Source organism: Lissotriton vulgaris, chromosome 11 (genome assembly GCF_964263255.1).
Source record: "Lissotriton vulgaris chromosome 11, aLisVul1.2, whole genome shotgun sequence".
In the NCBI taxonomy this organism is placed as follows: domain Eukaryota; kingdom Metazoa; phylum Chordata; class Amphibia; order Caudata; family Salamandridae; genus Lissotriton; species Lissotriton vulgaris.
Window position 1 is genome coordinate 411,715,087 of NC_141699.1, and position 12,687 is coordinate 411,727,773.

The window sequence follows — 12,687 nt, forward strand, 5'->3', positions numbered from 1 at the left end:
ATTTGCGGTTCACTGATACCAATATTAGGTATTTCCGACAAACTTGAAAACACGGGTTCAAGTCGTCACGGAACCGTCACGGAACCTCAAGCCCGTGGCCTTCATCAGCTGACGCCTACTGGCTCGAGAACAGCGCTGGAGCACCATCGAGCGGGAGGCCTTTGCAGTAGTATGGGCCCTCAAGAAACTCCGGCCCTACCTCTTCGGTACCCATTTCAGGGTACAGACAGACCACCGACCCCTGCAATGGCTGATGCAGATGAGGGGGGAGAACCCAAAACTGTTGCGATGGTCCATCTCCCTGCAGGGGATGGACTTCACTGTGGAGCATCGTCCTGGTCAGGACCACGCCAACGCGGACGGCCTGTCACGCTTTTTCCGCCTCGGTGAGGAGAGTACCCAAGAGGATGGGTGACTCTCCCTGCCTTCAGCTGGGGGGGACGCATGTTGGACAGGCCTCGTGGAAGGGGCCACTCCCTCCCCGCATGATAAGGCCCGAACACCGGCTCTCCCGGTGTCCCCCGAAGAACCACCCCGGCAACCCACCGAAGCAACCCGCAACCCGTCCCCAACGGGACGCCTGCTCCCGAACATCCCAGCATCGGCTGTCCCGGGCCCCCGTCAGCACCCTTGCCCCGGCCCAGCCGCCATCTTGGACACTGCACCACGAGGCCGCGTGGCCTCAGCTCGACCCCAACCCTGGGCCTGGCCAGGCCCCGACATCGAGGCACCACCATCCACCCAGGAGGTGAAGAGACCACTTGGCAGGTCAATGGGAGAGAGGAGTGTCGATGGCTCTCCCCCGCCAGGTGCCGATCGCCCCCGATCTCCCCGGGCGCTGGCTCCACCCCCCTGCTGGGTGTCTGGACTCCCTCATCCCGGACCTCGCAACCTCCAAGTGCGAGGGTCCGGACATCAAAGGAGGCCAGACCTATAACTGGGGCAGCTCCAGAGCAGGAAGGCAGTTGTATCCTGGAGTCGAGAGACACCTTGAAGAACTCATCCCTGACGGACTGCTGGCGCTGCCGCAGCCTTGCCTTGTGAACCACCTCCGAAGCCTGCTGGCGCTGCCGCGGCCCTCTGCAACGTGCATCTTCGTCTGGACCTGCTGGCGCTGCCGCGGCCCATCCTTGTGAACCATCGCTCTTGCCTGCTGGCGCTGCCGCGGCCCCTCTACAAAGAAGTCATCATCGTAGCCTGCTGGCGCTGCCGCGGCCCTCTGTACCGAGAACCATCGTCCTAGCCTGCTGGCGCTGCCGCGGCCCTCCTTGCCGAGACTTTTCATCCTAGCCTGCTGGCGTTGCCGCGGCCCGACCTTTCAGACCTCCGAGCTCGAGGATTGTGAGCTCCTTCTGGCCGCCCTTGTACCGGACCGGTACCAAGACTGTCCCGCTACCCCTTACCCTACAGAGACTAGAATTGGGAGGATCCTCATGTCCTGCCCCCACTGTATCATTGATAACCTTGCCTCAAGAATCTTATATAAAGTGTGCAGATCGCATCCTTGTGTGGTGTCCATTTGTGGGGGGGAAGTTACTTGTCTGTACGATCGCTGGAGACGGTCCTCACCGGAGGCCTCTCCCCCTGTACTCGGCCGACCCCCCGGGTCCCCGTCTAACATGGTTTGTGTGCGGTTGTTTGTGTGGTTGTGGTTGGTTGTGTGTGGTTGGGTTTGGGTGTGATTGTGGGTGTGGGTGTGTGATTTTGGCTGTGTGTGTGGTGTTGTGGTTGTGGGTGTGGTTGTGGTTGTTTGTGTGGTTGTGTGTGTGTGGTTGTGTGTGGTTATGAGTGTGGTTGTGGTTATGTGTGTGGTTGGTTGTGTGTCTGTGTGTGGGTGTTTGTGGGGATGTGTGTGGTTGTGTGTGTGTGTTTGTGTGTGTGGTTGTGTAGGTGGTTGTGTGTGTGTGTGGTTGTGGTTGTGTGTGGTTGAGGGTGTGGTTGTGTGTGGTTTTGTGCGTGTGTGGTGGTGTGTGTGTGGGTGTGGGTTTGTGTGATTCTGTGTGGTTGTGTGTGATTGTGTGTGGTTGTGTGTGGTTGTATGTGTGTAGTTGTGGGTGTGTGGTTGTGGTTGTGGGTGTGGTTGTGGGTGTGTGAGGTTGTGTGTGGTTTTCTGTGGTGGTGTGTGGTTGTGTGTGTGTGTGGTTGTGTGTGTGGTTGTGTGTGGGGTTGTGTGTGCAGTTCTGTGTGTGTGGTTGTGTGTGTGTGTGTGGTTGTGTGTGGTTTTGTGTGGGTGTGGTTGTGGGTGTGGCTGTGGGTGTGGTGTTGTGGTTGTGTGTGTTGTTGTGTGTATGGTTGTGGTTGTGTGTGTGTGTGTGGTTGTGTGTGTGGTTATGAGTGTGGTTGTGGTTATGTGTGTGTGGTTGTGGTTGTGTGTGTGGTCGTGTGTGGTTGTGGGTGTGGTTGGGTGGGGTTGTGTGTGTGTGGCTGTGTGTGTGGTGGTGTGTGTGTAGGTGTGGTTTTGTGTGGTTGTGTGTGATTGTGTGTGGTTGTGTGTAGTTGTATGCGTGTGGTTGTGGGTGTGTGGGTGTGGTTGTGGGTGTGTGAGCTTGTGTGTGGTTTTCTGTGGTTGTGTGTGGTTGTGGTTGTGGTTGTGTGTGTCTTGTTGTGTGTGTGGTTCTGTGTGTGTGTAGTTGTATGTGTGTGTGGTTGTGTGTGTGTGGTTGTGTGTGTGGTTGTGGTTGTGTGTGTGGTTGTGTGTGTGTGGTTGTGTGTAGGGTTGTTTGTAGTTCTGTGTGTGGTTGTGTGTGTGTGTGTGTGTGGTTGTGTGTGTTGTTGCGTGTGTTTTTTTGTGGGTGTGGGTGTGGTTGTGGGTGTGGGTTTGTGGTGTGGTTGTGGGTGTGGCTGTGTGTGTGGTGTTGTGGTTGTGTGTGGGGTTGTGGTTGTGTGTGTGTGTGCGTGTGGTTATGAGTGTGGTTGTGGTTATGTGTGTGTGGTTGTCTGGTTGGTTATGTGTGTGTGGTTGTGTGTGTGTGTGTGTGTGGTTGTGAGCGTGGTTGTGTGTGTGGTTGTGTGTGTATGCTTGTGTGTGTGGTTGTGTATGTGTAGTTATGTGTGGTTGTGCAGTTGTGTGTGGGTGTGTATGTGTGGTTGCCTGTGTGTGGTTGTGGGTGTGGTTCAGTGTCTGGTTGTGTGTGTGGTTGTACATGTGGTTGTGGTTGTGTGTGGTTGAGGGTGTGGTTGTGTGTGGTTTTGTGTGTGTGGCTGTGTGTGTGGTGGTGTGTGTGTGGGTGTGGGTTTGTGTGATTCTGTGTGGTTGTGTGTGATTGTGTGTGGTTGTGTGTGGCTGTATGTGTGTGGTTGTGGGTGTGTGGTTGTGGTTGTGGGTGTGTGAGGTTGTGTGTGTGGTTTTCTGTGGTGGTGTGTGGTTGTGTGTGTGTGGTTTTGTGTGTGGTTGTGGTTGTGTGTGTGTGTGTGGTTGTGTGTGGGGTTGTGTGTGCAGTTCTGTGTGTGTGGTTGTGTGTGTGTGTGGTTGTGTGTGTGTTTGTGTGTGGTTTTGTGTGGGTGAGGGTGTGGTTGTGGGTGTGGTTGTGGGTATGACTGTGGGTGTGGTGTTGTGGTTGTGTGTGTTGCTGTGTGTATGGTTGTGGTTGTGTGTGTGTGGTTGTGAGTGGGGTTGTGGTTATGTGTGTTGTTGTGGTTGTATGTGTGGTTGTGGGTGTGGTTGTGTGTGGTTGTGTGTGTGTGGCTGTGTGTGTGGTGGTGTGTGTGTAGGTGTGGTTTTGTGTGGTCGTGTGTGATTGTGTGTGGTTGTGTGTAGTTGTATGTGTGTGGTTGTGGGTGTGTGGGTGTGGTTGTGGGTGTGTGAGCTTGTGTGTGGTTTTCTGTGGTTGTGTGTGGTTGTGGTTGCGGTTGTGGTTGTGTGTGTCTTGTTGTGTGTGTGTAGTTGTGTGTGTGTGTGGTTGTGTGTGTGTGGTTGTGTGTGTGGTTGTGGTTCTGTGTGTGGTTGTGTGTGTGTGGTTGTGTGTAGGGTTGTTTGTAGTTCTGTGTGTGGTTGTGTGTGTGTGTGTGTGGTTGTGTGTGTTGTTGCGTGTGGTTTTTTGTGGGTGTGGGTGTGGTTGTGGGTGTGGGTTTGTGGTGTGGTTGTGTGTGGGGTTGTGGTTGTGTGTGGGGTTGTGGTTGTGTGTGTGTGCATGTGGTTATGAGTGTGGTTGTGGTTATGTGTGTGTGGTTGTCTGGTTGGTTGTGTGTGTGTGGTTGTGTGTGTGTGTGTGGTTGTGAGCATGGTTGTGTGTGGTTGTGTGTGTGTATGCTTGTGTGTGTGGTTGTGTATGTGTAGTTATGTGTGGTTGTGCAGTTGTGTGTGTGGGTGTGTATGTGTGGTTGCGTGTGTGTGGTTGTGGGTGTGGTTAAGTGTGTGGTTGCGTGTGTGGTTGTACATGTGGTTGTGGTTGTGTGTGTGTGGTTGTGTGTGTGTGGCTGTGTGTGTGTGGCTGTGTGTGTGGTCGTGTGGGTGGGTGTGGTTTTGAGTGGTTGTGGGTGTTGTGTGTGTGTGGTTGAGTGTGTGGTTGTGGGGGTGTGGTTGAGGGTGTGGTTGTGGGTGTGTGAGGTTGTGTGTGGGGTTGTGTGTGGTTGTGTGTGTGGTTGTGTGTGTGGTTGTGTGTGTCGCTGTGTGTGTGGTTGTGTGTGTGGTTTTGTGTGGGTGTGGCTGTGTGTGTGTGGCTGTGTGTGTGGGGGGTGTGGTTGTATGTGTGGTTGCGTGTGATTTTGTGTGGTTGTGTGTGATTGTGTGTGGTTGTGGGTGTAGTTGTATGTGTGTGGTTGCGTGTGTGGTTGTGTGTGTGTGTGTGGTTGTGTGTGTGTGTGGTTGTGTGTAGGTGTGTGTGTGGCTGTGTGGGTGATTGTGTTGGTGTGGTTGTGTGTGTGGTTTTGTGTGGTTGTGTGTGGTTGTGAGTGTGTTTGTGTGTGTGGTTGTGTTTGGTTGTCTGTGTGTGTGGTTGGTTGTGAGTGTGTGTGGCTGTGGCTGTGTTGTTGTGGGCGTGGTTGTTTGTGTGGTTGGGTGTGTGGTTGTATGTGTGGTTGTGGTTTGTGTATGGTTGTAGTTTTGTGTGTGTGGTTGTGTGTGGTTGTGGTTGTGGATGTATGGCTGTGGTTGTGGTTGTCTGTGTGGTTGTGGTTGTGTGTGTGTGTGTGTTGTGTGTGTGTGGCTGTGTGTGTGGTTGTGTGTGTGGTTGTGTCTGTATGGGTGGTTGTGTGCGTGTGTGGTTGGTTGTGTGTGGTTGTGGGTATGGTTGTGGTTGTGGTTGTGTGGGTGTGGTTGGGCATGTGATTGTGTGTGTGGGGGTTGTGGTTATGTGTGTGATTTTGTGTGGTTGTGTGTGATTGTGTGTGGTTGTGTGTGTGGTTGTGTGTGTGGTTGCGGGTGTGGTTGTGTGTGTGGTTGTGTGTGTGTGTGTGGTTGTGTGTAGGTGTGTGTGTGGCTGTGTAGGTGATTGTGTGGGTGTGGTTGTGTGTGTGGTTTTTTGTGGTTGTGTGTGGTTGTGGGTGTGTTTATGTCTGTGGTTGTGTCTGGTTGTCTGTGGTTGTCTGTGTGTGTGGTTGGTTGTGTGTGTGGTTGTGGGTGTGTTGTTGTGGGTGTGGTTGTTTGTGTGGTTGTGTGGTTGGGTGTGTGGTTGTGTGTGTGGTTGTGGTTTAGTGCGTGTGGTTGTGGATGTGTGGCTGTGGTTGTCTGTGTGGTTTTGGTTGTGTGTGTGTGTGTTGTGTGTGTGAGTGTCTGTGTGTGTGGTTGTGTGTGTGGTCGTGGTTGTGTGTGTGGTTGTGTCTGTATGTGGGGTTGTGTGTGTGTGTGGTTGGTTGTGTGTGGTTGTGGGTGTGGTTGTGGGTGTGGCTGTATTTGTTTGTGTGTAGGTGTGGTTGTGTGTGTGGTTGTGTGTGGTTGTGTGTTTGTGTGTGTGTGGTTGTGTATTTGTGTGTGGTTGTGTGTGTGGTTGTGTGCGTGGTTGTGTGTGCGGTTGTGGTTGTGTGTGTGGCCATGTGGTTGGTTGTGTCTGTGGTCGTGGTTGTGTGGGGTTGTGTGTGTGTGCAGTTGTGTGTGTGGTTGTGCAGTTATGTGTGGTTGTATGTGTGGCTGTGGTTGTGTGTGTGTGTGTGGTTATGTGTGTGGTTGTGTGTGTGGTTGTGGTTGTGTGTGTTGTTGTGTGTTTATGTGGTTGTGTCTGTGGTTGTGTGTGGTTGATGTGTATGTGTGTGTGTGTGGTTGTGTGTGTGGTTGTGTGTGGTTGTTTCTGTGTTTGTGATTGTGTGTGTGTGGTTGTATGTGGTTGTGTGTGGGTGGTTGTGGGTGTGGTTGTGTGTGTGTATGCTTGTGTGTGCTTGTGGTTGTGTGTGGCTGAGAGTGTGTGTGCAGTTGTGTGTGTGGTTGTGGTTGTGTGTGTGGTTGTGGTTGTGTGTGGTTGTTTGTGGGTGTGGTTGTGTGTGTGGTTGTGGTTGTGTGTGGTTGTTTGTGGGTGTGGTTGTGTGTGTGGTTGTGTGTGTGGTTGTGTGTGTGGTTGTGTGTTGTGTGTGTGGTTGTGTGTGGTGGGGTGTGTGGTTGGGTGTGGGGCTGTGTGTGTGCTTGGTTGTGTGTGGGGGTAGTTGTGGGTGTGGTTCTGGGTTTGTGGTTGTGGGTGTGGTTGTGTGTGTGGTTGGGTGGTTTTGTGTGTGGTTGTGTGTGTGGATGTGCGTGTGGTTGTGTGTGGTTGTGGTTTGTGTGCGGTTGTTTGTGTGGTTGTGGTTGGTTGTGTGTGGTTGGGTTTGGGTGTGATTGTGGGTGTGTGATTTTGGCTGTGTGTGTGGTGTTGTGGTTGTGGTTGTGGGTGTGGGTGTGGGTGTGGTTGTGGTTGTTTGTGTAGTTGTGTGTGTGTGGTTGTGTGTGGTTATGAGTGTGGTTGTGGTTATGTGTGTGGATGGTTGTGTGTCTGTGTGTGGGTGTTTGTGTGGATGTGTGTGGTTGTGTGTGTGTTTGTGTGTGTGGTTGTGTAGGTGGTTGTGTGTGTGTGGTTGTGGTTGTGTGTGGTTGAGGGTGTGGTTGTGTGTGGTTTTGTGTGTGTGTGGCTGTGTGTGTGGTGGTGTGTGTGTGGGTGTGGGTTTGTGTGATTCTGTTTGGTTGTGTGTGATTGTGTGTGGTTGTGTGTGGTTGTATGTGTGTGGTTGTGGGTGTGTGGTTGTGGTTGTGGTTGTGGGTGTGGCTGTGGGTGTGTGAGGTTGTGTGTGTGGTTTTCTGTGGTGGTGTGTGGTTGTGTGTGTGTGTGGTTGTGTGTGTGGTTGTGTGTGTGGTTGTGTGTGGGGTTGTGTGTGCAGTTGTGTGTGTGTGGTTGTGTGTGTGTGGTTGTGTGTGTGGTTGTGTGTGGTTTTGTGTGGGTGTGGGTGTGGTTGTGGGTGTGGTGTTGTGGTTGTGTGTGTTGTTGTGTGTATGGTTGTGGTTGTGTGTGTGTGTGGTTGTGTGTGTGGTTATGAGTGTGGTTGTGGTTATGTGTGTGTGGTTGTGGTTGTGTGTGTGGTCGTGTGTGGTTGTGGGTGTGGTTGGGTGTGGTTGGGTGTGGTTGTGTGTGTGTGGCTGTGTGTGTGGTGGTGTGTGTGTAGGTGTGGTTTTGTGTGGTTGTGTGTGATTGTGTGTGGTTGTGTGTAGTTGTATGCGTGTGGTTGTGGGTGTGTGGGTGTGGGTGTGTGAGCTTGTGTGTGGTTTTCTGTGGTTGTGTGTGGTTGTGGTAGTGGTTGTGTGTGTCTTGTTGTGTGCGTGGTTCTGTGTGTGTGTAGTTGTATGTGTGTGTGGTTGTGTGTGTGTGGTTGTGTGTGTGGTTGTGGTTGTGTGTGTGGTTGTGTGTGTGTGGTTGTGTGTAGGGTTGTTTGCAGTTCTGTGTTTGGTTGTGTGTGTGTGTGTGTGTGTGGTTGTGTGTGTTGTTGCATGTGGTTTTTTGTGGGTGTGGGTGTGGTTGTGGGTTTGTGGTGTGGTTGTGGGTGTGGCTGTGTGTGTGGTGTTGTGGTTGTGTGTGGGGTTGTGGTTGTGTGTGTGTGTGCATGTGGTTATGAGTGTGGTTGTGGTTATGTGTGTGTGGTTGTCTGGTTGGTTATGTGTGTGTGGTTGTGTGTGTGTGTGTGTGATTGTGAGCGTGGTTGTGTGTGTGGTTGTGTGTGTGTATGCTTGTGTGTGTGGTTGTGTATGTGTAGTTATGTGTGGTTGTGCAGTTGTGTGTGTGGGTGTGTATGTGTGGTTGCGTGTGTGTGGTTGTGGGTGGGGTTAAGTGTGTGGTTGTGTGTGTGGTTGTACATGTGGTTGTGGTTGTGTGTGGTTGAGGGTATGATTGTGTGTGGTTTTGTGTGTGTGGCTGTGTGTGTGGTGGTGTGTGTGTGGGTGTGGGTTTGTGTGATTCGGTGTGGTTGTGTGTGATTGTGTGTGGTTGTGTGTGGCTGTATGTGTGTGGTTGTGGGTGTGTGGTTGTGGGTGTGGGTGTGGTTGTGGGTGTGTGAGGTTGTGTGTGTGGTTTTCTGTGGTGGTGTGTGGTTGTGTGTGTGTGTGGTTGTGTGTGTGGTTGTGGTTGTGTGTGTGTGTGTGTGGTTGTGTGTGGGGTTGTGTGTGCAGTTCTGTGTGTGTGGTTGTGTGTGTGTGTGGTTGTGTGTGTGGTTGTGTGTGGGTGAGGGTGTGGTTGTGGGTGTGGTTGTGGGTATGACTGTGGGTGTGGTGTTGTGGTTGTGTGTGTTGCTGTGTGTATGGTTGTGGTTGTGTGTGTGTGTGTGGTTGTGAGTATGGTTGTGGTTATGTGTGTTGTTGTGGTTGTGTGTGTGGTTGTGGGTGTGGTTGTGTGTGGTGGTGTGTGTGTGGCTGTGTGTGTGGTGGTATGTGTGTAGGTGTGGTTTTGTGTGGTTGTGTGTGATTGTGTGTGGTTGTGTGTAGTTGTATGTGTGTGGTTGTGGGTGTGTGGGTGTGGTTGTGGGTGTATGAGCTTGTGTGCGGTTTTCTGTGGTTGTGTGTGGTTGTGGTTGCGGTTGTGGTTGTGTGTGTCTTGTTGTGTGTGTGGTTCTGTGTGTGTGTAGTTGTGTGTGTGTGGTTGTGTGTGTGTGGTTGTGTGTGTGGTTGTGTGTGTGTGGTTGTGTGTAGGGTTGTTTGTAGTTCTGTGTGTGGTTGTGTGTGTGTGTGTGTGGTTGTGTGTGTTGTTGCGTGTGGTTTTTTGTGGGTGTGGGTGTGGTTGTGGGTGTGGGTTTGTGGTGTGGTTGTGGGTGTGGCTGTGTGTGTGGTGTTGTGGTTGTGTGTGGGGTCGTGGTTCGGTGTGTGTGCATGTGGTTATGAGTGTGGTTGTGGTTATGTGTGTGTGGCTGTCTGGTTGGTTGTGTGTGTGTGGTTGTGTGTGTGTGTGGTTGTGAGCATGGTTGTGTGTGGTTGTGTGTGTGTATGCTTGTGTGTGTGGTTGTGTATGTGTAGTTATGTGTGGTTGTGCAGTTGTGTGTGTGGGTATGTATCTGTGGTTGCGTGTGTGTGGTTGTGGGTGTGGTTAAGTGTGTGGTTGTGTGTGTGGTTGTACATGTGGTTGTGGTTGTGTGTGTGTGGTTGTGTGTGTGTGTGGCTGTGTGTGTGGCTGTGTGTGTGGTCGTGTGGGTGGGTGTGGTTTTGAGTGGTTGTGGGTGTTGTGTGTGTGTGGTTGAGTGTGTGGTTGTGGGGGTGTGGTTGTGGGTGTGTGAGGTTGTGTGTGTGGTTTTCTGTAGTTGTGGTTGTGAGTGTGGTAAGGTGTGCGTGGTTGTGTGTGTGGTTGTGTGGGTGTGTGGTTGTGTGTGTGTGGTTTTGTGTGTGTGGTTGTGTGTGTGGTTTTGTGTGGTTGTGGTTGTATAGTTGTGTGTGGTTGTGGGTGTGGTTGTATGTGTCTGGTTGTGGGTGTGTGTGGTTGTGTGTAGGTGTGTGTGTGGCTGTGTGTGTGGTTGTGTGTGTGTGGTTGTGTGTGTGTGATTTTGTGTGGCTGTATGTGGGTGTGGGTGTGTTTGTGTATTTGGTTGTGTTTGGTTGTGTGTTTGTGTGGTTGGTTGTGTGTGTGTTATTTTGGGTTTGTTGTTGTGGGTGTGGCTGTGTGAGTAGTTGTGTGTTTGGGTGTGTGGTTGTGGTTTGTGTGTGGTTGTCTGTGTTTCTGTGTGTGGTTGTGTATGGTCTTTTGTGGTTGTGGGTGTGGGTGTGGTTTTGGGTGTGGTTGTGTGTGTGGTGTTGTGAGTGTTGGTGTGGATATGGGTGTGATTGTGTGTGTAGTTGTGTTTGTGGTTGCGTGTGTGTGGTTGTGTGTGTGGTTGTGCGTGTGTTGGTATGTGTGTGGTTGTGTTTGGTTTTGTGTGTGTGTGGTTGGTTGTGTGTGTGTGTGGATGTGTTGTGTGTGTGGTTGGGTGTGTGGTTGTGGTTTGTGTGTGGTTGTGTGTGTGGTTGTGTGTGGTTGTGGGTGTGGTTGTGTGTGGTGTTGTGGGTGTGGTTGTGGGTGTGGGTGTGGTTGTGGTTGTGTGTGTTGATGTGTGTGGTTGTGTGTGTGGTTGTGGTTGTGCATGTGTGGTTCTGTGTGTGGTTGTGTGTGTGTTTGTGTGTGGTTGTGTGTGGTTGTGTGTGTATGGGTGATGTGTGTAATTTTATGTGTGTTGTTGTGGGTGTGGTTGTGGTTTTGCGTGTGGTTGTGGTTTTGCATGTGGTTGTGTGCGTGGTTGTGGTTGTGTGTGTGGTTGTGTGTGTGGCTGTGTGTGTGGTTGTGTGCATTTGTTTTTTTTGGTTGTGGGTTTGGTTGTGTGTGGTTGTGTGTGTGGTTGTCGGTGTGTGGTTGTGGGTGTGGGTGTGTGTGGGTGTGGTTGTGGGAGTGTGGGTGTGGTTGTGTGTGTGGTTGTGGGTGTGTGTGATTGTATGTGTGTTTTTTTGTGGTTGTGGGTGTGGTTGTGTGTGGTTGTGTGTGTGGTTGTGTGTGTGTGGTTGTGTGTGTGTCAGTGGTTGTGTGTGTGTGTCGCTGTGTGTGTTTGTGTGTGTGGTTGTGTTTGGTTGTGTGTGTGGTTGTCTGTGTGGTTTTTTGTGGGTGTGGGTGTTGGTGTGGTTGTGTGTGCAGGTGTGGTTGTGTGCATGTGTATGTGGCTGTGTGTGTAGGTGTGGTGTGTGTGATTTTGTGTGGTTGTATGTGGTTGTGTGTGGTGTGGGTGTGGTTGTGTGTGTATGTGGTTGTGTGGGTGTGGTTGTGCGTGGTTTTGTGTTGTTGTGTGCGGTTGTGGTGGGGTTGTGTTTGGTTGTATGTGTGTGTGTGTGGTTTTGTGTATGGTTGTGTGTGGTTGTGGGTGTGGTTGTGTGTGTGGTTGTGTGTGTGTGGTTGTGTGTGTGGTTTTGTGTTGTTGTGGTTGTGAGTGTGGTTGTGGGTGTGTTCTGGTTGTGTGTGTGTGGTTGTGTTTGGTGTGTGTGTGTGTGCTTTTGTGTGTGTATGTGTGGTTGTGTGTGTGTGGTTGTGTTGCTCTATGTTGGCAATCATTGGAAGTATTAGCGAGGTTGCTGTTGTTATCTCCGCGCAGCTAGTGTGGATCGTTGTGGATTGTCGGAGGGGGAATGGAAGCGAGAGAAAAGTGAGCGAGGTGGGGAGATGTGGACGCACGGAGCAAGCAAGAGGAAAGACAGATGGAGCTGAAGTCTGGCGGTTCATGCGTGCACGCTTGCGTGAACGCAAGCACTAGGCCAGCCAGCAGTACTTTCAAAACTCACCTAAATGTCTCACCGTGCAGCGCATGCGCTGGCTCAGCGAGACCTAAAAAGGGATGTCAAATGGGCGGAAGTTCTATTCCATACCTCAATACAGCATGCCTCACAGGGCAACGCAAGCCTAGGCACAACCTAAAAATGGGCTTTCGTGCCACACTGAAGAAAGACAGCCATATTTGGGGTGTAGTGGGATCCTCACATCCTGGGCAATGGGGCCACGGCACCTGCTTCACTGATGATAGCTATGTCGATTAGACGACGGCTTTTTGCTTACGCAGAAGCATTTGAGTAATGACCAACCTTTAGTTGTATTGCCTTAGGCAAGAAGCACAGTTTTTCCAGCTGAAGCTCATTGTCACGATAAAGAGTAAAGTTGTGGGGTGTCCCAGTTGTTTAATCTCCATTCCTGTGATACCTGGATAGCCGTTGTTCTCCATAATCTTTCAAAACGAAATGTGTCTAGCTGTCCAAAGTTTGCCATAGGAGTAAAAGTATGCAAAATCTGTGTAATTTGCTTTCATGTATTTGTGTGGAATCTTAGGAAAATTATGTGAAATTTTGCAGCATACATTGCCATCATTAAAAGCTGTATTTCAGCATGAAATACGTCCTTGTGCTAATTTTTAATGCAAGCACGCATTTGCACTAACAAATTGTGTGTAAAACACAATTAACGTAAATAACACCTGCTCATTTGCTGATCGTGTTGTTCCAATGCTATAATTTTACCACGAACCCCAGAGTAGTTATGCGACAAGGATATAATGGCAGAATATTTCAAAACAAGTGTAACATGAAATGACTGAAATTTTGTGACTCAAGCCAGCGTATTTACAATTTGCCCTAATAAAACGTGTTGCTGCTGAATGCTGGGCTTGCCAAATCCTAACCCTGCCTAAACTTGATTCCACTCATGGCTCTGTATTTCACCACTTACAACAAAGAGTATCCAGGAGTCACAATTCTGTTGTCATACTTTAGACTAACCACTACTTGACTAACAAGCTAGATTGTGAGTTAAATAT